The 26,742-nt window shown below is 43.2% G+C and overlaps 1 protein-coding gene and 1 non-coding gene across 7 annotated transcripts in view; both read right to left on the reverse strand.

Annotated features, from left to right (window-relative positions):
• PBX1 (PBX homeobox 1) overlaps positions 1–26,742 on the reverse strand; it is a 273,492-nt gene that overhangs the window by 131,339 nt on the left and 115,411 nt on the right. The gene's annotated exons all lie outside the window — the stretch shown is intronic.
• On the reverse strand, positions 8,365–8,470 carry LOC147917801 (U6 spliceosomal RNA). Its single transcript, XR_015549330.1, has one exon. It is a non-coding gene; the product is annotated as a U6 spliceosomal RNA (small nuclear RNA).

A 26,742-nucleotide genomic window follows, 5' to 3' on the forward strand; every position in this document is an offset into this window, starting at 1 on the left:
CCCTGGGTCCCTGCTGTTGGCATATAGAAGCAGCCAACCAGTTCTTTTACAGGGTGAAGCAATTTTTCCCCCTCATGTGCCACCGGGAACAAAGTGGAAGGAGAGGAGTTGAGGGAAGGGGGAAAGGGCCGACAGCAAGAGGGTACTGTAAGACAAGTGCATCCTGCCTCGCATCCAGCAGCAGACTCATCCTGTGGTGGCACCGGTGGCACCGGCCTTGCTGTTATTGTCATCCCTGCTACTGCTGTTATACTTGGGCTCACACCTGGCTGGCCAGATGGGGTCAACAAAAGCAGGTGGGATTTCAAGGAAGATAAGCACTGGTGCCCCACCCGACCCTGGACTCAGCCGCCACTGTTCACTCTTCTATTTAGCACCGTGTTTCTCAATATTTCAAATAACTAAATATATTTTGTCTTCCTTTTTGGATCCTCTTCTCTGTTCTGTCCCCCCTTTCCTCCTTAAACCCTTAAGCATGTTTTCCCTTTTACCATAGAAAGCCAGCACCTTCCACTGCCCATGCACACACTCAATAAATTCAACGCAGCGCAAAAGTCCCCCAGTTTAAGTCCAATTTCTGGGGGCTTTCTAATAAGGAGGAAAGGGAAGAACTGAAAGGAGGAAAAGGAAAAAAAGATGAGTGAATCAAAAAGAAATTCCCTCCTATCCACAGTGACGCCCCTCTTTTCTTGACATCAGTTTCCAGTTCTGTAGAGAAAGGATAATATTGGTTTCTCCAGAAAGAAATAGTAAGACAGCTTCTATTTATTCAGCACGGGTGTATGTGTGAAGCACTAATCTAAGCATTCTACATATATTTGCTCATTTAATCATCAAAACAATTCTAGGATTCACACCCAAATGCCCTGCTCACTGGCTGCATCTACCTAATTCCAGCATCTCCTGGGTCCAGAGCAGCTCACATCCAGGGAGCATCCTTTCCCAGTGGCTGCTGGAGGTCTGTGACTAGCCCCCCCACCACTCCACCTCCACGCAATCCTCCTGTAGATTTACAGGGGCTCCCGGGAAGCCCACCCCACAGGACCGACAAAGCACTCTGGCCCAGAGACCACTTCTGGTATTTCACTGTCAAGTGAAAATTGAGTCCGTGGTAATGTTCCTGTAATAATATAAAATTCAAAAGGGAAAGAGGAGGGAAATTCGGCTGCCAGCTGAAACGAGCCTGAGGCACATTTTTGTTTTAATTCTTTTTTTCATGGCTTTTCAACACCTGCCTTCCCTCTTCCACTCTCCCAACAAAATATGGCTTAGGTTGCCTTGCAGAATTACCAAGAGACTGGCCAGCAGATCTATGCAAGAAACTGCAGTGGGTGGTCTGTGTGCAATGTCTTGGTGGTCTTGAGCTCAGTCCCCCAGACAAAGTTTCAAGGCTATAGCAGTCTTTCCCTAATTGGCATCAGAATGTGAAAATATCCTGGAAACATGAGAATCTCCCTCTGAACTGATGAGTCGGCTCAGCAGTAGTTTATTCAACTTAAAGTGTTTTTTTTTTTCTTTTTCTATTTTTGTTTTCCTATTCTTTCTGTTTCAATGGATCTAGCTTTGTTCTTCCACAATTTCGAGCTAACAAGACCAGAGGATTTCCTAAAACAAGCAGCTGGGCCTATTCCTCTACGGGGTCTGCTTCTCATTTTGTCCATGACCCCTTTCTGAGAAGCTTCCGCTTCTGTAGAAAAAAGGCCAGCTCTTTCTGTGTCACACAATGAAGGCAGATGAAACCTTCAGGGTAGAAGCTGGCGACAAACGTGACCACAAAAAGTTGGGTGGGCTGCAGCCATCCTGTCTCTGAGGCACTGCTGCCACTGTGGGCTGGCAGATGCCATGAGTACCATGCCCAGCCTTCTCAGAGCATCTACGACACCACTGCCATTGCTGATTTGCTTGGGTGTCCCCATGACTGTGAGCCCCTGAAGGACCAGGGCATTGTCTTCCTCCAGTGTATCCCCCCAGGACCTAGCACAGAACCTGGCATACAGTAAGCACTCAATAAACGGTAGCTAAAATAAAGGAATAGATTCAGCCCAAAACTACCCAGGTGCGTGTTCAAGGCCAAGTACTTGGGAGATATCCTAGATTGAAAACCTGGCTCTATCCCACTTTCTAACTCTGCCTTAGCCTCAGTTTCTCCATCTCGAATGGGGATAAAGTACCTGTGCCATAGAATTGTTGTGAAGATTATGTAAGTTAAAAGCACTTAGCCCAGCGCCTGACACAGAACGGCCACCTCATAAATATTTCTTATTTATGAATGACTATCCCTCATTCATCAACACCTGCCCCTCACAGAGTTACTATAGTAGTCGATCTACTCTGAGCAAAGAAAAAGCTGTATCAAGAGACTCAAGTTCTGGGGCCAACTCGGTGGCGCAGCAGTTAAGTGTGCGCACTCTGCTTCCGCGGCCCAGGGTTCGCAGGTTCGGATCCCAGGCGCCCACCAACCAGGCACTGCTTGTCAAGCCATGCTGTGGTGGCATCCCATATAACGTAGAGGAAGATGGGCACGGATGTTAGCCCAGGGCCAATCTTCCTCAGCAAAAAGAGGAGGATTGGCAACGGATGTTAGCTCAGAGCTGATCTTCCTCACAAAAAAAAAAAAAGAGAGAGAGAGAGAGAGACTCAAGTTCTGATCCTTGCTGTGCTAGGACTCCAACAGTCACTTAGCCACTCAGCCTTTCTCTGCTTCTGTGGCCTGCGTCAGGCTGAGGCCTGACTGACTTGCAAGTTGGCTATGAGACATCATGACCTACCACATGTGGACACATGTGGAAAAGCAAAATCCAGACTATCAAATCTGCTGCCAAGTCATGCTCCGGCAAAGTAATTCAAAGTCTAGCACACTCCAGGGACCTCGCTACAGGCCCCACGGCACCTAGGGCTCTCTGGGACTCTGCCAAGGCTCTTGTCTTAAATTAGGGCCTCCAATCAAGACAGTGCAATGCAAAGCATTTGCTTGGCCCACAGTCCTTACCATGAGCTCTGCTGGAAATTAAACCACCTGAAGGGCTCACACCCAGACAACCTCCCTCTTGCCCACAATGCCCTTTCAGCACCACACGTGCCTTTCTCCTCTGGGAGCAACAGATTGTCATTTTCACATCCTCCCACTGTCCTTCCAATCTCCAAAGTTGGGGTTTTTTTCTCCTTTTCCCAAAAAGGGCATCTTATTTTAGAAACTCTTAAATCCATTTGCATTCCCACTACAAGCTCTTAAGCATAAATTCATTTCAGCGGGGGGAGAGGGTCTTCTTTTCTTTCCTTCCTCTCACTACGAAGCGACAGTGAATTCATAAACAGCTCTAGCGGTTTTAGCATCAGGGCCCTATATGAGACAGGAGTACAGGGTGTTTGTGCTTCTCTTTCTCACCAAAGACACACACACACGCACAAACGTACATACCCCCACAAAGGTGTTAGTGTCATGAGCTACAATATTGTTCTCACCTCTCCCATCTCTAGACCCGCCCTACCCCTGGCTCAGTCAAGGCTCTCTTTCCTGGCTTCCTGTGGGGACACTGCCAAATAAAATAACAAAATATTCATATGGTAAGGCACGTTAAAACCTTGGGAAGATTTAAGCCTGGGCTTCATGTCACGGACGCTCCCTCTTGTAATCTGTATTCCAATCTCGGTGTCAGCGGAGCTGTGATCAGAATATCCAAGGTCTCATAAAAGATTCAGGGCGTACTGACTTCCCTGACATTTGCTGTTTCATGTTGTTCCTGCTCATTCCCTTTCAGCCTCCAAAGAGTCCACAGTCCTTTTCAACTCACTGCTGCAAGCGGCAAACTTGCCGAGAAGTCCAGTAACTCAAGACCTAAATCTTCCTGGGAATTTAGCTGTGACTCAGGTTAGGTTCTTGTGTCTTTCAGCACCTTCTTTTGTTTGGTTGTGGGTTTTTCTAAGATCGTATTCCTGCTGCCTCCTCCATGGTACCCGAATTAGGACTGAGGAATCCAGGAAGTTAACAAGACTGACGAACATGTCCCCTCTTTGCCATGAGTGCTTTTGAAAAGGGTAGGGCTGTGCATGCCTGACTCAGTGTGTTTGCATCTTCCAGGTTCTCATTATGATTTCAATCAGAGACTGTACTATTTAACCTTGTAAGGGTTGAGGCTATCATTTGTAGGGGTGGCAGTCCCCCAAATAGGGGCTAAGCACATTCTTCCATTGCCAAGTTCAAAGACAGGTATATTACATGTGTGTAACTCCACAGCTATCACACACAATGAGTATCACATGGATATTAGTAGTTTAAAAATTCAAGCAAGGTATATTATGATTTAAGGAAACCAGGCAACTAAACCAGTGACTGTAAACGGATTTTTTGGCTTACTAAGAGGATCACCATGGTGTTTTAGCCAGACCCACTAGCAGATTTCTAATATGATTTGCTTTCCAATCATACAATTTACACCCAGCTTATCAGAAAGACATTTAGTGAATAAAGTGAATTATGCCATACTTCTTAAGGATGTCACACATCTTCACAAAAGAAAATCTCTGACGTGCCTACAGACTAGGGGCCCAATGACCTATAGAGATGGCAAGAAGAGGAGAGAAGACACATTGTCATATGGCTAACATCACCCAGCCATCCGAGGCCATAGGGACAGAAAAGCACGGTGGCTCTACAGAACTGAGACACTTTCAAGATGCCCCTTAGTAAGTCACATGTGTCTGGAATTTAAAAAAAGAAAAAAGAAATATAGAATTCCAAAATTCAGGCAGTCAAAAACTAAAGGCCCATTATAATTTAATCTCTTTTGAAAACATTTTATCTTAATTATTTCTGTAAATGCTATGGCCATTAGGCAAATTAACACAAAATCTCAGATCAAAGTGCCATTCACACATGCATAACATTAGGCAGCATGAAGGTGAGCAGGTGCTATGAACAACTTCTTTGAATGTTTTTAACGTATCCACTAACAAAGCCTTCCAAAGAGGTTAAAAAAATTCTAGAACACAAATTGAAAATTAAAGGCAAGTTAATGGTACCTCAAAATTAAACATGTCAAGTGAGAAAATTATAACCAAAATCGTCTCTGTACTTCTCAAATCCTTCACTGTGTGGTCTCACAATATAAACATATATGTATATGTACATATGTTTCCACATTTGCCCATGAAAAATCAAAGAGGCAAACATATAAGTGGTTAATCATAAGATAATATAAAAAGAATATGCAACCCAGTTTCATAAGTGGATCTGCCATAAATAAACGCCTTCAGACTTAGGCAAGCAAACAGGACACCTCCTGTTACAGAATAATGTGGTCCTGCGAAATTATATGTAAAGTTTTAAAGACTGAGTTATGTTACATTCTTTTGGGAACACACTAGTTAAGAGAAGTCCACAGTTAGACATTTCTGAAAGCAAATAATCCTATAATTCATCATATTTGATAACTATAGCTTTATTTATTACCAAATACTACCTATATTATATATTTACACTAAAATTTATTTTTTTCAGAGACATAATACTGTATAAATGAGTGGTTCTCAACAGGGGATGACTATGCCCCCAGGGGACACCTAGCAATGTCTGGAGACATTTTTGATTGTCACAATGGAGGAGCGGGGATGCTGCTGGCATCTATACTAGAAACCAGGGACAGGACAGCCCCCTATAACAAAGAATTTTCTGGCCCAAAAAGTCAATAGTGCAGAGGTTGAGAAACCCTAATACAGATTGTTACAAACATTACAAAATTCCTGAAATCATGTTCCTACAAGACTTTTAAGATATAAAAAATGAGATGTTGGAAAACATAAAAGAGAACTTTTTAGTAGTATTTTGATTATCAAAAGTATAGTTGCTTTTTGTGGATGCTACAATATGTTGCTTCACCTAAAATATGCTCTTAAAACCTACCACCTGCATTACAGCCATACACTGAGAAATGCTGGAAAATCAGCAAGGATCTGAGAAAAAAACATATACCCTGAGACATCCTTCAGTGAACAGAGGAGCATCCTGAGTAATTGTGTTCAAATTAAATAAAGTAAGATATGACAAAAGCTAACTTTTTCACCAGTGAAAAATGAACACGTCTGGTATTTAGAGTCCTACGTGTGTGTATCCATCCAATTCTATAGCATCAGAGCTCTGACGTTCAGTAATATAATAATATTATTTTTGAGATCAGTTAAGGTATAAAATGTGCGTACTCTCAGTCTTTAATATTAATAAGTCTTGTAACTAGCAGTTTCTCGTAGCTCCGAATTCTTGAGCACAACTAGAAAGGGCACTTATCCTGAAAAATCTAATAAATTTACAGTTTTATATACTTCCTTCAATTGTAAAAGTCTTGTTCAATAAACTTTAAAATGCCACTATAGAGCAATAACACAGACAGTATAAACCCAGCCCTGGGAAAGCTGTGCAACCAGAAATTGTTCCCCTTTCTGCTAGAGCAATAAAGTTTTATATGTTTGAACTGACTGTAAAAAGGTTTGAATGTTGGCAACTGGGGAATAATCTGTCTTCTTTATAGTTATTATCATATTTCCCACAAGACCCCTTGGTCTGTGTCAATCCTTCTTGTATATGACACCTTTGTACTGTCAGCGAAAGCAAGACTACTTTACTTTTTTTTTTTAACTATAGGACTTGTATCTGTTTTCCTTCAGATTACAGCTAACAGGAATAAATTATTTCTGACAAGCATCTATTGCAGCGTTTTACCAAATAAAGCTGGTTGTGAGCTGCTTTTCCAAGAGCGAGGGGGGGAGCCTCCTCCCTTCTCCTTCTCTCTCTTTCTCTCAACTGATTCAAATGCAATTCAGGGATGGTTAAATTGGAGGAAATGCCAATAAAAAGAGATTTGTAGGAAAGTTGCTCTGAATGCCAGAGCCCATTGTAACAAGGTGGTTCAGTCCTCATGGGTGCTATTGGATCTGTGTGGAGAAGTTTAGGAAAAGGTAGGAGGAGGAACCATCCCTTTTCCTTCCCGACCTGTCTCAGGTCTGTGCTTCTAGGTTCAGGCAGAAAGCCGAGTCTAGCCAGCAGAAGTGGCTCGAGTTTCCCAAACTGATTAACAGCCAGTGAGGGAAGCTGTGGCTATGACCAGCAGGGGCAGACACCCAAGCTTTCACTTGTAGGCTTGGGCTCTTGGCTAACAGATCATCTCAGCCGAAATGAGTTTAGGCTCATGATAATCAGCAAAGAGCAATTTGTGTGTGTGTGTGTGTGTGTGTGTGTGTGTGTGTGTGTGCAAGTGCATGTTATTTGGGCGGCAGAGGGTGTCTTCTTTTCTCCCTCCCCCAGCTCCACCACCACAGCTGAACAACAGATACACAAATCTATACCCAGCAATCCATTACACACACATCAGCTATTCTAAACACATTCTCCTCTCTCACACAACTCTACACAACCATCCTGAAGTTCCTTTGCCGTCCACATTTAGAATAACATAGTGGAAAAACAGAGGAATAAGAATAGATATTTGCAAACACCATGTTTTTAAAAATCAAAAGCCATTATACGGTTGAATATCAGTGGAATTGGCACAACAAGTTAATTATCTCTGCATTCTGGAATAGACAAAGTCTCTTCAACAGACCACGAGAAGAGGATGGCCAGTCACATGAATATAGGCATAAACATATATGCATACACATACACAATATACATCCATATGAGTGCACACACTCATACTCAAACACAACTCAGCTAACTCAAAATGAATAGTCAACTCAAATACGGAAGTGCTGGTGTGGAAGGGAAGCCAAATGATGTCTATAAATACAGCAACTCTACCAGAATGAGGCAATGCAAATAAAATTGAGTAAATACAATTACATCTCAGTGACCTCAGAAAAAGCTTGAGCCTCATGCTTATGAATGTGAGCTCAAGACATCCTCTTATTTTCTCCTCACTCCCCATCTCCATGAATGCCCAGGGCCATATTATGGTGTGTTCTCCTAGCCTAGTTCAGACAACAAACATTCTCATCTATATATGGTAGACACCAAAAAAAATCTCATCATGGTAATTGCCTCCTACTAACAGGAGGAACAAAGAACACTGTGTTCCCTCCTACCACCCCCCCGGCAAAAAAACTGCTACACAAACTACACTTTTTAACAAAAGTGTACTAACATGCGTCTTAATACCCCAATGGCAGCTGCCCACTGGAAAACCATGGATCCATAATAACGTTTTTTTATTCTCTTCAAAATAGGTTCTTGATGTAGGTCAAAAGATCTTGGCTTTGGGTCATATGTCACAGTGACATTAAAAAAAGGACAATAGATGCTATTTTTTAAAAATTTTTTGACATATAACACAGATATAGAAAAGTGCACAAATCACAAGTCTACAGCTTGGCAAAAAAAACATGAAATGCTTTACAAATGTGCCCATCATCCTTGTGCAGGACCCATGCTAATCTTCTCTGTATTGTTCTCATTTTTTATATGTGCTGCTGAAGTCAGCCCATAGGCAGCCTTTTAAATGCTCTCACATGATAGTGGATTATCAGCTTCAGGACCAGTAACTAGGCCATCACCACCAGTGGAATGGAAGAGGTGTAGAGGCAGAGGTATTTCCCAAAGACTAAGGCATGTACCACAGGCATCTAATTCATCGAAGGTGTTTGTGAAATGCAGATTTCTAAGCTCGATATCAAACCTACTGGGGCAGGGCCTGTGAAACTGCATTTTATAAACACCCCCAGATTATTCTTAAGAACCCCAGAGCTTGGCTACACTAGCAATTCCCCTGCTGAACTCCAATCACACACTCCCTTTTTCAAAAATGAAGGGCCTCAGCACATACATTTCTGAGATAATAGTTGGTGAAGTTCAAAGTACAGCATTGTGTTTTGACACAGAAAAGACAGGAACTTAGAAAAATAAGTGATCAACAAGGGAAAAGTATGGTCCTGGAAGCTTTGCCTCATTCTCCCTTTCCCATGAACTCTATAGTCTACATATCCTACTACTCTATGCATCCTAGCGGAATTTTTTAAAAAATGCAGAGAGGTGAGGAGTCTTCTGCAAAGGCCAGGAGTTGGATCTCCCCTCTTCCTTTATTGCTATCCTCCTTACAAATTTCAAACAAACCCAGGGATTTGTACCTCATTGTATCCTAAAACACACCTTCCTTCATGAACCCAAAAGGAGTTGGCTTTTACAGGGACATATTTGAGGAGAATATCTTGGGACTGCAGAGGCACTCAGGAAGACATCATGATAGGATCCCCGCTTCAGAACACGCAAGGGGCAGAAGGATCCCACTAGCCCAAAGTAGACCCACATTTCAGAGGGTGTGGTGTTATTTACTGTTTCTCCACTTATAGATTCTATCCATTATATGGTTATATGTGGAACTCTACCAAAATATAAATGGGGCACAAAAGACAGATCAGTGGGCATCAGGCATTATTGCTACCACTACTGCTTCTCAACCATCATTATTCCTGCTGATGCTGCTACCACTACAACTAACAAGTTCTGACACCTAATGTGTCAGGCACCATTCTAAACTCTTTAGATGCATCATCTCATTTAATCCTCAGGGCTACTCTTACTTGAATGTGCCAACAATATTATTCAGTGAGAGATGAGATTCTGTCACTATAAGTCACTTACATGTAGCATTTACTCCCATTCCATTCAAGGCTGAATGTAAGGATATCTGAGCATGTAGACAAGGGCAGGAAGAGAACTTTTCTGTTAAAAACTGTCAATAAGTTGAAGAGATAACAAGAGAGACTATATACAAGATGCCTTAGGACAACAAAAGACACCTAAGAGGATGCTTCTTTCTATAAGGAGCTGCTAGTCTAGTGAGGAAGACCAGAAACAAGCAAAAGCAAGCTATATATTACAGAAGCATTATCATGAAATAGATGACAAATGATTAGAGAAGAGAGCAATGTGGTGCCATCTATAAGAAAAAAATTATATAGGACATACTCCTTTTCTCAAGACATTGTTAGTATCCTTGGAAAGACAAGATACTCTCATGTGAAACAATCAGAGAAACACCAAAAACTATATAGCCAGCTATTACATACAGTAATACAGATTTGAGAAATTAAGAGAAAGGAAAATTCAATGTAAGCTGTGATTGTTGCACAAAGTGAGAAGAAGCAAAATTTGAAGAATGGCTAGAGACTAGATAGACATACAGGACAAAAAGAAAAAGGCAACTCAGAAGGAGCAGATGGGGGAGCATGAACAGACGGAGAGCAAGGAGACCAACTTGCCTGGAAAGTCTGGACCCGTGAGTGAGGAAGAGAAACAGGGAAAAGGAAGCAAGGAGATAAGACTAGCACCTCACCTCACCAGTGGGCACCACATGCTAACCTGAGACCTGGGGCAGTCCCATGAGACCTGAGACCATGCCAGGCAACCTAGGTCCTTCTGCTCCTGTGGAAATACTGAGGATCGCTGAAAGCAAAATGACAAGCAAAACTCCCCAGAATGTGGACCATCTTATCATCACAGTAAGGACAGAGCCCTTAGTGTCATAATCTCATAGGCAGCAGCGACATCTCAGAGGATGAGGTTGGGCTGAGGAACATCTTAGATGGCAGAGCTCCAGGAAAAGATCCAAGAGTTGCTGGAGGTGGGGTCTGTGCTTCAGCAGGAAGTACCTTCCAAACTAAATCAAGGCCAGTGATGGACATTCACTAAGGGTCCTTCTAACTCCAAAATTCGGTGATTCTGTGAAACTTGTGAACAGGAGAGGAAGGAAGACCACGACTTTTAGGTGACTATGGTCACTGCAAGAGTATTCAAGGAGCCCACTGACCCACTGCCAACAATATAAACATCCAGCCGGGGCGGTGTCCACCACTGAAGGCAAAGAGACTTTAATATCAGACAAAAATGGCAATGTATGGATAAAAGCATGTGAAGCTGTTGGCTTGAAAACATTATTTCTTGGGTGAAATTCTTTACCATATCACTTAATACACACGGATTGTTTTGTTACTAACAACAGAAATAACAGTACTACTTGGCTGTTTGCATAATGTTTTATAGCCTGCCAACAATTTCACAAGCATGATTAAGTTTAATCTTGCTAACAAATTTACGAGGTGTCATTATCCCCATGTTATACATAAGGAGACTAACACCCAGAGAGGGTAAATGACTTGCTCAAGGCCACACAGCAGGTAATTGCCAGAGCTGGATGGAGGCCCATATCAAATGAGGCCTCATAATTTACTGTTTGTTTGTCACATGCAAGACGCAGGGCTGGCCACCACCAGGACACAAAGATGGGTGGGAAAGGTCACAGGAACTCTATACAAAGGAAAAGCACCTTGCCCACTGCACCTGGTCACCTTTCAGTTCATTTCACTCAACTCACCTTGGCTAGCTGGGCCCCTTCCATCAGCCCATCTGACACAGGGTCTCCACCTGACATGCTCACCTTTATTACCTCTATAGCATGCACTATACTCAACAAGGAGGTAATAAAGATGACCATATCTGCTCCTCTCCTCCCACCTTACAGCAAAGCCACCACATTCCGGTCAGTGGGTGAACAGCGAGGCATTGGCTACATAAAGTGGCAGGGAATCTTCCGGGGTCACTTAGGACATGAATCTCCTCCTCTCCCAAGCAACCAAAGCACTCCCCAGAAGTCTCCAATGGAGAAATCAACGGTCGCAAGCTCCCCAAGGTTCCCTCCCTTCTCCTCCCTAACCCAGCCATCATGGCACATTCTGTCTCACGCGGCCACGGGGATCCCAACCTCTCACGAGCTGCCGGGGCTTTCTGATGTACAGGCTGCTAATACAGCGTTATTAAGAACACGTTTGTCTCCACTCCTCTAAGCACTCCTGCTTCCCTGCCTGAAGAAAAGCCACACACACGCTCCCACAGAGGGACACGGCAAAAAGCCCCGGAACCCACAAAGGGAAATCAGCATGCCAAGGGTTAAGCACACCCTGTAATAAGCATCTCTGTTCCGGCATGTTGCGAAAGCCCATTACCTCCCGCCACATTACCTCATTCATTTCTTATATGCGGATGGTTTATTTTCCCATGAGCACCCTGGCTCTCAGTATTAAGTCCCCTCCTTCGCCTCTATTTCTCTATCCATCACATTTAACACTCTGACAGTAACAGTCTATAATGTTTCTATTCTACAAAACCGCTCTGTCAACTCCAGGCTTCCAGAGCAGCAACTGAGGAAAATAAATAACATCAACGCCAGGGACGACAGCATCGCAGCTCCCTTTCTGCTGGCTTTTTTATTTTATATTATTCTACAAAGAGACAAAAAATAAAGGGGATGGGGGGAAGTGGAAGCAAAGAAGAGGAGAATTTCCTTCTCACCCAACAGACACTTAACAGACCTGAAGGAATAGTCGAGGTGTTTCCCTTTCAGACAAAGAAGTGATTTCCCCTGTCTCCTCTCGAATCCCCTGACCACTAGCCCCCTCCATTTTCATGGTAGTTTACGAAAGGGCTGATATTGACTGCACTGCACTCCCTCTACCTGCCACCGCAGAGGCAAAGCAACATCGAGTCCAGCATGTGCACAGCACCCCATTCACAGTCTAGGGTGATTTATAAATTCTTGTCATCTTTTCTGGAGCGAGAGTCCAGTGAAGAGGTGGAGGCAGTCCATGGGTCCAGAACCTTTGTTCTGCGGGAGACTCCCAGGGAACAGAGACTCTGGAACCCAGGAGCAGGCAGAAAGGCAAGAAAATGTTAACCGGTGAGAAATAAATCACTCTATAGCAAGCTGCCTCGTCTCCATATTCCTGGGGGTTTACCAAAACTGTGTTTATTTTCAGCATTTTGGATATAAATCATTTAAAAACATGTTATATTTCCATCTAGCATCTTTAAAAGATACCAAGATAGACAGTTAGATAATCTTGAACATAATTTGGCTTCCTCTTCATGACCCAAATCATTTATCATTACGAATGCCAATTATCAGCCAGGCCCACTGCTAGCCGGGAGTCTGTATGTCTATTGTACATGAACTCTGTTTGCTGGGCTTTTTAAGTTCTCCAGTCTCCTTTTTATAGTTTTACTGCCTCCTCTTCAAAGGTAGCATAGTGTTACAGTTAAAAACATGGGCTGTGGTACCAGATCATGGAAGCCAAACCTAACTATTTTTTGGCTGTGGGATCTTGCTTCTGAACCCCTCCGTGCTGTGTCTTCACCTGTAAAAAGGAGACAAGTCATGGTACCTCACTCCCAGGGGGGTTGTGATGATTACCTGAGTCATACCTCTGAGTGTTTAGGATAGCGTCTGCACTTTGTGCTCAGTAAATGTTAGTGATTACCATGCACATATTCTGACAGGAAAAGTCTGGGAAACCCGACAACCATACAGTTAGAATCATGCTTGAAATAAGAGTAAAGGGGTTTTGGGTGATGGCCTTTGGGCACTCTGAGGAGTCAACCACACAGGCTGAAGTGCATGGAGTCCCAATTTTGGTCACGTAGAGGGCTTCTATGATAAGATCCTGGCTCCCTGTTGCTTCAGATGGGTGAAGCTGCCAACACTGAGTTCTGAATGGTGAGATGTAACTATAGAGAGATTCATTCAGGATAAGGAAAGAATGAGGGGACAGAAGACAAAACGAGAAAAACAACTAAAGGGCTTTCACTGAACACTGCCAAAGAGTTGTGTAATTCCTTCTATGTATTCAACTGCTCAGGGCTGTTTCTGAAAGAACACAAATAAGAGATACTACATATATAATTGCTTTGATACGTGTGAAATGCTCTGTGCATTCTTATTTTTACCAACAGGACCGTTGCTATTATTCAACTTTGCACCTAAAGCAGTTAAAGGTTCTTCTCAACCTAAAGGCATTCAGAGGCCGGAGTCTTGCTTTCTCCCTCTACTGCTACCCAAGTGGCCATGGAATTTCTTTTTTCCATCTCAGGTGTGGCAGAATGGAGAAAAGGATAGGCTCAAGGACCAACCCTCTTGATAATGGGTACCCTGGGGATTCATTCAATCACTTCCAGAGATCCACTCCCCACCAAGGGAAGATCAGACTCCAGCTCGTCTAAGGCATTGACCGCAAAGCTTCAGGATGATGCCTGCATTCCAACCAAAGGGGCAAATGGGAGAAAAAGTGAAGGTGAAATGGGATATAGGGTGTCTGATGCCCAGAGACAAGGAGGAACTGGTTCCTGATACTTCATTTCTTGTCTAGTTTAATTCCAAATATCAAAAACAGTACAACTTACTGAGGCAAAGATCACTTCTGCTTTTATGACTTTTTTGGTGGGGGGGAGTGATATAAGAACTCTAACTAGACTAAGTGAATTATTTCATTATTTTAAATGATCACATTTCATTAGTGCTGCTCATAGTACTCCTTGATATGTTTATTTTTCTATTTTGGTGACAGAAAGGCAAAGGTGACCTCACGGCACCAAAGGCGTTCCCTAGGGAAAGAGTGACCCTTTCACATAATGTCTTTCCAACAAATTAACAGTGAGCATGCCTCCGCATAAAGAAAGCATTGGAGGGAAAATATATAGGTCGGCACAGTTCTTGCATTCAAAAGTTTATAATTTAGTGATGAGAGTGGGACATATGAACAAATGACTAAAATTAAAGGTTGAATAGTTGAAAAATGATAAAATACAAGCTAATTAAAGCTACAGGTATTTTGTTATAGGAACGTGGTAGAAGGGGTGGTTAATCTGAATGGGGGTCTTAGAAGAGCTTTCAGGGTTTCACAGAAAGAGTGATATTTGGGAAGCTACAGAGCTTTCAGTTATTAAGGTCTGAGCTGTTACAGTCATTCAACCTAGGTTCAAATCCCTACTCTGCCAGTTCCTACCTGGATAACTTAGGACAAGTTATTTAACCCCTCGAGGCTCAGTGTACTGGTCAATATAATGGGGACAATGATAGTATATACCTTATAGGTGTTTCAGGGAGAATTAATGGAATAGAGAATATAAATAATACAATGCCTGGTACCTAACTCCTACATTAACATTAGCTATTATTATTATAATCCTTTCCCAAACCCTATGAAGTAAGTGACGTTACGATCTCTACTTTTAGCATTGAGAAAACAGATATGAGAGAAATTGGGTAACCTGCCCAACGTCACACGGTAGATGGATGATGCAGGACAAAAATTTGGGTCACTCTAACTCCAAAACCCCAGTTCTTTTCCACTATATTTTTTCTAGTCCACAACAAACTCTGGCTCCTCCCACAAAGGAGGCCCTGGGAACTAGAGGGCTAAGCCTCAGAATCACCTGAAAATAGAGCTGGATTCTAGCAGATCACACTTTGTTTCTGGAGAGACAAAATCAAATGGATGCCAGAGATACAGCCAATAAGAAAATCAACAATTATACAGAAACAATATTCTATGAAACTGAAAGATCTACCACAGTCTTAAATGAACAAAACTCTACTTGACATCCAAATTACCTCCCTTTCCTAATTTCCTTGTTCTTACTAATGTCAAGCCCATTCTCCCAAGTAACCAGTTAGAAAACCTCTAAATATAGACACAGAGACACAGAGATGGAAGACATCTCAAGAGTCTAGTTCCAACTTGCAGAAGATGTAGCAAATGTCTCTATGACAACCCTGGCAAAGCCTCATTTCCAACAGTTACATGATAAGGTCGGCATCTGTGACCACACTCTCCAGCTATTTGGGGGCAGTTCTAATTGTTAAACAGCTTTACATTGTACTGAAGCATTTCCCATCTCAAAGTTTTTGTGGAATCCAAATTAATAAATGAATCAAATTATTCAATCATCCTTGACTTACACGTTTCTTCGTTCTTTCAAAACAGTCTGATCCTTTTCATTCCCAAAATACCATTCATTTACCCAGACTCCAGGTCCTTTGGTCTCCTGGCTGAAATCCCTGTCTTCAGTCTCTCTCCAGTCTAGTACATCCCGCACATTTTAGGACTACAAGTCCTTAAATCTGGTTTCAGCATCTGTCATCTGTGCTCCCATAACCACTGGGTTTCCATTTCTTGCCACATGTCTAACCCCTCTGCTGGACATTCAGTGTCACACTATCAATGCCAACCACATGGGCCTCACTCTACCTATTAGATCCATTTCCCATACTTCCCAGTACACATCTTCCAACTTGCTAAGCAATCGTTTCATAGGACAGTCCCACAAATAGACCATGCACGTGGAAACGGGTGTTTATACGTTTTATGTAATATGTCTAGGGCCATAAAACCACTCATGGATGAGCTAGGACTCGCTCCTCAGACTCCCAGTCTAGGGCTCTCACTAGTCCATCAGGATATGATATGGTACTAAAGTTGCCTGCCTCTAGAGAATGTTGGGACCAGTGGATAAGATAGTATCCATATGACTCCCTAGTTCATATCATGAATGATTATGGAACACCTATGATGTACCCAAGCCTGTCCTAAAAAATTGGGAGAAGAATATAAAAAGGCATTAACCTCAAAGTGCTTACAATCCAATGAGAAAATGAACATGTAAAATAAAATAATGGGGCTAGCCCCATGGCATAGTGGTTAGGTTCAGCATGATCCGCTTTGGTGGCCCAGGTTCATGGGTTTGGATCCCAGGGGCAGACCTACACCACTCGTCAGCCATGCTGTGACAGCAACCCACACACAAAATAGGAGGATTGGCACAGATGTTAGCTCAGGGCGAATCTTCCTCAGCAAAAAAAATAAAATAAAATAAAAGAATGCGTAAAAAGTAAAATTACAAAGACTAGGTAATATAAGTTACAATGAAGCAATATACAAGGCAAAGTGAATACAAAGAAGAAGGAATATCTAGAACCGAGCCAGAGTACCCGGGCAAGGCCTCTGCTAGGATTTGAATGATCAGTAGTAGGTTACTAGCGGGGGTGGTAGGTACAAGGAATTCCTGACAGAGGAGACACACTTCAAAGGTGTAAGAAGAAAAGTGGCAGGTTTTAGTATTGCAGGTAACTCAATATATTTGCAGCCTATGAAGAGATAGAAGAAAATGGTAGGAAACAGCCCCAGTAAGGTAGACAAGGGCTAAATCACAAAGTCATTGTAGGTTATGCCACGGACTTCAGAGTTCATCCTGCAGATTTCAACCCTGTGTCCATTATACATGCACGCTCAATGATGATCAGATTTGGGGCACAATCCAGAGGGTGTGCCCACAGGAATGCACAATTCCCAGCAAGCTATAAAGCTACTTCTTCTTTTCCACTCAGCAAAGCATATGGGAATTCAAGTGAGTGAAAGTGACATTTTTATGGTGATAATTTGAATTAGTTTAAAATTTTAAATAATTTGCAAACCTCAAGTCTTGGACTATTATGAATATCAAAATTACCTGTGACATACTTCACAAGCGATCGTGGCACAATAGTTTTGAGATTCAGGACTACAGCTTTTGACATTGGAGCTGCCAGTGAAGAATTCTCAATAGGGGTATAGCAGGTTTACATGTCAAGAGTGTCATGGTGGGCCTTAGAGAGAATGGACAGCTGGAAGATATTCGGGGCAGAGATACCAGCTACGAGGTCAATGTAGCTGTCTGGGTGAAAGATGGTGAGGACCTGACCTAGGACTGTGGCAGATGGGGAGGAGAAGATGATGCGGGACATAGTCAGGGTGTGTTTACCATTGTATTTTCTCACCTGGTACCCAGCCTGGCAAAAAGTGTTCAATAAATGCTTGCTGTTAGAATCAACACATTTGGCTAATGATTAGATGGAGGTTGGGGGGAGGGGGACAGACTTAGAAAAAGGTTAAGAGTCTGATACAAATATGAGGCTTCTGAATTGGGCAGATGACAGAGAGAAGGAACACAGGAAGAAGATCTGATGTGGACAGGGGGATTAAGGAGGTTGGCCCTGGATGTGTAGAGTTGGAGGACCCTGTTCAACATGGATATAGAGATGCCTGCTAGGCAGTTATATGTGCAGATCTGAAACTCACAGAATCAATCTGGGCTGGAAACACAGGTTTTAATTTACCATGTGTTCAATTTACTGAATATTTGCTTTGATTCAGGCATTGTGCTATTCACTGGGGATACAGAAGTTGACAAGAAAGAGAGGGCCCCTGTCCTCAGTGAGATTACAAGTAGATATATTTGTGAGCCATGAGTATTTAGGTGATAAATGAAGTCATGGGGAATGGTGGGGAATATTTCAGTGAGGAGTCCAGAGAGAGGCACCACTGAAGTTAACTAAGAAGGCCCAACCAAAGAGCTATGAAACAAAGCAGGATAAAATGGAAATCAAGAGAGGTGAGAGTTTCATAATAGAAAGGTCAGTGGTATCAAATACAGCAAGAGTGTAGAAAACGGATTGGATTTGTCAACTGGAAGATTCCATGATCTGGAGAGGCAGAAATCTCACCTCAGCAGAAGCAAAGAAGCTTTCTAGAAGTTAATCGAAGGAAGTTAGAAATCTTAGAATCAGTGGGGCTAGGGGATGGTCTACGAAGTCTGGAATAATCCCAGAAGGCTTCATGGAGGTGGGACCTGGGTCAGGAGGTGTAGAAGATACAGTGAACAGTTTTAGACAAATCAAAACAGAACATGGCACATAAAAATGCTGGGCTGGGAGAACACTGTCCTAACTCTTCTGAAGGGCAAACAGGGGCATAAGATGCCTCTGATTAGCAACATGTTGCTAAAAGGAAGGTATTGTGGTATTCAGGACAGTACATCACCCTTCTAGAGTCTATGGACAGATCCGTTCTTCATTGGCTGGGTGATGATCAGGAAAAAGCCTTGCTATGAATTAGCTGGGCCTGCAGAGCAAAAGTACATGAAAGCTGCAAAAGGAACAGCAGATATTCCAAGCGAGAAAACCCTAGAACAGCCAATGGCACAGCTCTCCCTCTGTTCTGCCAAGCGAGGCAGCCATACGTAGAAGCCAAGGAGAAAGGGTGGAGGGCAAGGGGTCAGGGTGGTGTGATGAGAAGGGACTCCTAAGCAACTTAGGTAGTGTAAACATCTATAGAGTAACAGGAGACACCTACCTGAAGGATGCCATAAGAATGTTACACTCTGCCCTCAAAAACATATGCCATGCTTTCCTAAATTCACAAGACCAACAACTTTTAGCATTTTTCAGTGCCAGACTTATCTTCAAGTCCTTCTAGGTATTATGATAATTGTAATACTTCCCTCATTCCTCAGCAGGCACCCAGGGAATACCAGGCCCATCCTAAGGACCAGGTTAAAGCTACCTGTTTCATGCTTTCTTCCTTCCCCGACAGTGAGCATGAACTGTAGGGCTGATTCAGAGACACCTCTTCTTGTAACTCCAAGCCAGATGTGTCACTGGGAGTTTAAATCTGCCATGTTACAGCGGCAGTGGGGAGAAGCCCTGGCCCCACATCCTCTCTCCTCCTGCAGAGGCCTCGGTATACACACAGTGACACTGGCAGACAGAGGTCCCCGGGAAGACCCCAGTCACACAGGCACCCCTCTGGGGATTAGTACATTTGGGCCCAGGCTCACAGAAGCCATGTGCTCTTATGGAAAGAACCCAACCTGGGTTTAGTCTTGACTCTACACTTACTAACTCTATGACCTTGGGTAAGTTACTTAACCTCTCTTTTCCTTATGTGAAATCAGAACCTAATAAAAATGCCCCCTCCACATACACATACAGAGTTGCTATGAAGAATGCTCCTGAAAATTTTTTTGATTTTAATATTATTCTTAAATAGGTAATATTTACAATATAAAAATATATCTACAATATATACATTATGATACCCATATGCTACTGAGTCATGTTCCCACCTTTTTCCCCATTTCCCCCATTTCTCCGCCACACACCTGGCCTCTACACATAACCGTTTTTATCTCTTTCATGTTTATCTTTTCAGTGTTTCTTGAAAGGGTTATTTTAAATGTAAAGTGTTATATAAATTAGTGATCATTATTGTAATGGGAAAGTAGATGGGGAGGGGTAGGATGGGGATGGATGGTTATGTTGTCTACAAGGGGCCCCATCTCCTCCATGAAAACCTGCCTCATTATTACCATAGTTTGCACTGATACCTTTCATTCATTCATTTACTCATCCATTCAACCAATATTTGTTAAGTGCCTGCTACACTCAAGGCACTGGGCTAAGTGACACCATAATTCTAGGAATGCTGAGATTAATAAGCGCATCTATGGCACTTTTGAGTTCACACCATCCTCATTTACACTTATCCTCACCCTCATACTATTTATCTGCCCAGGAATGAGCTACCTATGCCTGGTGACCCCATAAATGTTTGATATTTCCCATAGCTTATGGTGTGGTGCACACAAATACGTATAGTAGATGCTCAAACAAGCCTGCAGACTTGAGCTGGTCACGGACCAGAAGTCCCATTGGATGGTGGTGCAAGAGTCAGTCAGGCAATCCTGGGTCCAGCAGCCTTTCTATCAGCCCTTGAGGAAATCCAAGAATGCCAGCAGGCTTTCTCTCCAGACCCTGGAGTCGGCTCCAGACTGGCAGCTGGTTTGGCCTCAGCTTGTGCCAAGTTGAGACCGAGAAAGAATGGGTCTCCAGGTTCTCACTTGGCGAGTAGAAGTGATAGAGCAGGAAGAGCAAAAAGGAGTTTAGAACAGCTTATAACCTGGTGAAAATGATCAAGGAGAGAAAGCTACTCCTCAGAAGGAAATGTTATGTGCCAGCTTCTCCTGTACAAATTGTGATGTGTCAGGACATGATATTCCAGAAAGTACTGACCCAACCCAGACACTCAAAATACTTTCTTTTTTTTTTTATGTTTTTGTGTTTTTTTAAGATTTAATGACTCACAATCACTTTATAACACATCCTTGAACTGCCCTTCGGAACCTTCTGCATTCTTAAGGATTCCTCCTCATTTTGCCACCAAGTGACTTTGAGACCTTGAAGCATAATGTCCTGTAGCCTCTTTGTGTCTCCATGGCTTCATCTGTAGAATGGGGACGATTCCTGCTCCACCTACACTGTCAGATGCTGATGAGAATCAAATGGGTTAACATATGCTGAATACAGGTGTGCTATAAAAACAAAATGTATTTCTGGTACTAGAATAAGTATTGGCTCTCCATCGGGGAGGGGGGGGAGTCTTATTTTAAAATGAATAATTTTCAAGGTCAGGACCAACTAATCACACAAATAAGAGTCATTTGACAGTCATTCTTTTTCTTTCCTTTTCTGATCTTCCTAGAGAGACTATTCTGGACTCTTCTCATAGTGGGCCTGACAACCACTTCCAACAAATATAATTTTACAGGTTGATTCCAAACGCAAGCACAGAATCCTTTACATTCCTTTACATTCCTTACATTCCAACCCTTTTATATCTGTCTGTCTGTCTGATATGCCTTCTTTCCCAGAGACCCACACTGCCCTCCCTTCCCAACCCCCAGCCCACATCCAATGTGGTCGAGATGATAACCAATAATGAAAACCTGCGGCCTGCAGACACTGGAGAGCGCGAGAGCACAGAGGGGAGGCCGAGGAGGAGCCGGTCAGGATGCATGTAATCAGAAGGGTTATCTAATGCTAGTTTCATTCTAATTGAGTCAGTACCATATGTCACCCTGCAATAACATCGCAAGCAGCATGCAACTGAATACATATTTAATTCACATAATGGGTACAGCAGTAGAAGTAATCAAGGCAGTTTGCCATAAGCCATAAAGAAATGTAGCTTGTTCCTATCAAGAAACATTTGGCACTTAGGGAGAGAACCGTATCACCAGTGAGAGGAGAACTGTATTACAGCAAAAAAGCTCAGGGGGGAAGGGCGAGGGATGCGTGTGGGGAGCAGGGCATGGGGAGAAGGAGACGAGGAGCAGGAGAAAGATATGAAAGCATGAAAACGCCAAAGAGAATAAAGCCAGAACATCGATTCACTGCGAATGAAAATCAGTGAAGGAATATTGTCAGCGGATCGTTGGCCATCTCAATACAATTAACAGTAATGGATTTATTGGCAGAAGCTTAATGATTTAACGTTAAATGTGCCCCAGAATTTCCTGTGCTGTCATGGGTCCTTCTCAGTCCCTCCTGGCCCAACCGACGTCCCAGGAAATGGATGCAGCTATGGAGAGTTAAAAAAAAAATTTTTTTTCACACCTCTTCATCTGGATTGGCATCTGACAGAAACCTGCTCGCCCATTCCCTTCATTTCCTCCCGCGAGGAGATGATTAATACGGCTGGGCAGTGCTCATCAATATCTTTGGACAGATCAACTGCAGTTTTCATTAAACCCATATTAATGTCCTAGATACACAGCTGTGGACAGGTTATTCTAAAAAAAAGAGAAAAAAAGAAAAGAAAAGAAAGGAAAAAAAACCCTCCACTTCCGTTAACTATTCGCCTGAAATTAACAGGAAACCTGGCCCCTTTCCTCATTAGGGCTTCTTCCACCAACATGTTTTGATGTATATTTCATGAGGATAAACAAACATTCATTCCACTTTGGGAAGGTGTTTCCTGTAATGTATTGTCAGCGTAGCCAGCAATGAGGGGACATTAATTTCAATTCTGGTGTTTAAACACTTTGGCGAGTCCCAATTACTCATTCCCCAGCTCGATATCAGGAGCCCCGGAGGAAGGTCGCTGGCTCTCCATGCGGCCCACAGAGCCAGCGGGAGGCATGGCTCCACCCTCCAGCCTGCACAGCTCTTCTCTGGTGGGGAGAGCGGGGAGGGGTGGAGATGGGACTGTTACCCCACCACTCCTCAGTGAGACGGTGACATGAAGGGCCACTTCAGGGAATACCCACTCTTGCACTACTGCAATCGTTATGAAAAGCTGCAAACAAGAGTTTGGAAAGGAAATGAAATCCTATTTTTTCTTGGGCTAAATCTGAGGATGTCAACCATTTCATGGAGAAGAGCAAAGCCTTGAAATCTACAAAGGTAAATATTGGAGAAGAATGGGAGGATGGAGATAGGGTCATGTGTCATTGACGAAGACCTTAAAAATGGATGCATAAGAGGTCATGGCCCTGGTGCAACTGGAGGGGCTCATGGTAGCAGCTTCTAGCCACCTCATTGCTCCCTAAACATGTATGTGGAGTGGTTCCATCCTGCAAAGGATCAGGGATGGAGATTTCACATATCACATGAGAAAACGTGTGGATGAGCTTTGCAAAGCTACAGGACTAAACAAATTTCAGTGACTGTTACATGTTTATATCTCCATATCTGATAGCACCTGCAGCTTTAGCTAAAAGTTCTTTAGCAATGCACCAAACCTCTCTTTCAAGCTGTTATTGATCTGTATACACACTCAAATACACCAGAGAATCTCTCTACTTAATAGGAGCCAGATAGCAAATACTTCAAACTGAGGAATTCTTTTTAATAATGTGAATAACTACCCTGAAGTCTATCTGAACAGTTATTTCCAGCTAATGATAAACTATCTAAAGGTAGATGCACTTGTGTTTTAAAGACACAGCCTTAGGGCCGGGCCCATGGCTTAGCGGTTAATTGCCCGTGCTCCGCTACTGGCAGCCCAGGTTCGGATCCCGGGCGCGCACCGACGCACTGCTTCTCCGGCCATGCTGAGGCCATGTCCCACATACAGCAACCAGAAGGATGTGCAACTATGACATACAACTATCTACTGGGGCTTTGCGAGGGGAAAAAAAAAGGAGGAGGATTGGCAATGGATGTTAGCTCAGAGCCGGTCTTCCTCAGCAAAAAGAGGAGGATTAGCGTGGATGTTAGGTCAGGGCTGATCTTCCTCACAAAAAAAAAAAAAAAAAAAGATACAGCCTTGACTAAGGTCAAGAAAATGAAGATGAAAAGATGGCATGCGACACACGGGCCCTGGAATGAGCGAGGAAGAGGTGTCCTCCAGACAAAGGCCTTTGGCACAAAGACTAGTCCCTAGAGAGCACCATGGCAGTCACAAAGGGAAAGACCCCAAGGCCCATGTGGTATCCTGGGGCACAACACATGGGATCCCAAACAGGTGCTCATGGCAGGGCACAGCTGGGGAAAGTTAGATCTGAAAAACATGAAACCAATAAGGAGAAAGAAACCCACCTGGTTCTTATCAAAGCTACTTCTTCCTTAAGTGAGTGCTAAGGCCCCAGTTTCTCCATTTATGAGTTTTTTTTAAAAAGAACTGAGAACTAAGTACCAGAAGCCAATGCTGGTTATGGTTACTACATAACTATTCCACCTCATATTGCCAATAAGACATGCAAAATGCTCTTAAAACCTTGCACGTTTTTGGCTTCATTCCGACACACAGTGAAAATCCCTGCAGTCACCTACGCTGGGCTGATACATAGTAGACACAGCACATGTGGACCACTGGTTCAAATCCTGGAATACTTCTATACCACGTGATAAACAGCTGCGCCTGAACCTACCTCTCTACCTCCAACTACCACTCGCTCTTTGCCCCAGTCTCTCCCCTGTACCTGCCAAGGATTCAGCAGCTAAAGTGTTAATATCCAGCACACAGAAGATACTCTTGAGGACCCTGTTCCAACACTATGGCTGTTGTCCACTCTGCCTGGTTGGTGCCCATGCCACTCTGGTCAGTATTAAATAATCTGAATACCACTTCTGCATCCAGAGTTATGAGTGGTCAACGCATCACTCATTTGTCCAACAAACTTATCCAAGGCTGAGGGTGTACCTGGCCTGTGCCCAGTGGACCACAGAAATTAAGTGGTCACCTTGTCTCTCTCACCAACTCACGTGTGTGAACACAAGCAGGCATCACTTCCGACCTCCGATCTCCGACCTCCGACCCCCGCCCCAGAGGTAATAATGGCCTGGTTAGTTGCCTGCTCCACAGCCCCACCATTCCTCTCTGCCTTCTGATATCTTAAGGCGCACTTTCTTCCAACCATTCTGGAGCAGCCAAAGAAAGTGCTTGTAGCCCAGTTGTTCCTGATGTTACCTCTGCTGCAACCGGCCCTGCTTCTCCCCCTGCTTGATTTCCATCACATGGACCAGGGAAGCTTCCCAAGGAGCCACACTAGACAGGTTTGGCAAAACAGAGAGGCCTGGTAAGATCTGGATTGCTGGCAGAGTGGAGACACTGAAAATGGCAAATAGATCTTTCACAGATCAAAAAGACTGTGTGTTGAATAGCGCACCCTTACAGGTTCTAGGTGACCTAACACTTTCATCTGAAAAAACTACAATGGTAGTCACTATAATAATAGGAAGCATCACTTAGTGAACACCTACCAGGTTAGGGCTTGGCACATATCCTCCCATCTAATCCTCACATGTTCCCTGCCCCATAGGGAGCTTTCCCCTTTATGGGTGAAGAAATGGAGGTCTGGAGAGGTTAAGCAACATGCCAAAGCAATCAATAGCAAGTGGCTAATGCAGGATTCAAACTCAAGCCTGACAAACTCCTGAGTCCAGGCTCTTCCCACTGGGTGGTGCTGCACCCTGTGACATCACCGTGGGCATTAGGCACCATTAGGTGCCCACTTCTCCACTCAGAAGGCTGCGAGAAAACCATGGTCTGAGGTTTTCTCCAGCAAGAGGGAGGGCATCCTGTGCAGACAGAATGCATGCAGGTTTTGGAATCTTACAGGTCTGAGATCCTGTCCAGGCTTCATCTCTCACTCCTTGTGCAACTTTGGAAAAGAGACTCAAGTCCCAATTTCCTCATCTGAAAAATGGAGATGATGCCCACCCCATAGAACTACTGTAATAATTGAGAAAATCTTTATAAAAGTCCTAACGTTGTTCCTTGTGTAGAATCAACATCACTTCTCCTCTGGTCTCCAGAACCCTCTTTCCTTTGCAGGGGAAACAGAAACACTTTTGCATTATTTCATGGCTCTAAGAAGTAGGAGGGAAGAAAGAACAGAGCATGGGATCTGGGATAGGATGAGTGACTGCTGGCTTTAGATGTCCACTGGGGGAAATTGACTTTGCATTCCTTCCACTCCAGGAAGCATGAAGGTGTCCCCAGTTTGTAGGTGAGATAAGACCCACCTGTTCTGGAACACTGTGATAAGCTGCTGCTATGCTATTTTCCTGAGCTAAAAATATATTTTTCATGAAAATAGAACTAAAAATAACAACAACAATAATAATGCAGAGAGATATAGGAAAAGCCATTCCCATCTCCCAAGAATAGCTCTGACAGCAGGAAGCCTTCAAAACCGGGGCTTCAGAAAAGTCTGAATAAAACTGGAAGATTCTGCTAATGCGTTTGGATTATTAGATGTCTCTTAACAGAAAGAGCTAGAATTCTGGATTCAGAAAACTAGGTTCAAGTCTTGATCCTAGAGTGTAATATTCTGTGTCCTTGAGAAAGTCAATTAATCTCTCTAAGACTCAGTTTCCCAATTAGTAATTGGCTCTAGTAATTTATGTCTAATTCCTAGAGTTGTGGTGATGATTAAATGAGATAATATATCTACAAGTGAGTTTTCTTTTATTTCTTACTGAAATTCAACACATAAGGCTAACCATATGGTTGTGGTTCTTAACTATAAAATGCTATACAAAGTTTATTTACTTTCTATATTATAGATATGAGTGCAGGAAAAAGGATATATTCTATAAATACATATGCATAAGAACAAAGAAGTGCCATTATTGAGCACAGTGCCTCAAATTTCTTTTTGTCCATACAAGGTGGCATAAGAAGGATTCTTTTTTCTGGAAACTCAGAGGAAAAGCTCCACCTCCCATTTTAAGTAATTTCTGGATGTGTGGGGTGACAATTCCCTTTCCATATTTATTAACCCCACGAAGTAACATCTACATACATCTCAATGCCCAGAGAGGTCAC

The sequence above is a fragment of the Ceratotherium simum genome, chromosome 2 (genome assembly GCF_057802395.1).
Source record: "Ceratotherium simum simum isolate JZ-2026a chromosome 2, ASM5780239v1, whole genome shotgun sequence".
In the NCBI taxonomy this organism is placed as follows: domain Eukaryota; kingdom Metazoa; phylum Chordata; class Mammalia; order Perissodactyla; family Rhinocerotidae; genus Ceratotherium; species Ceratotherium simum.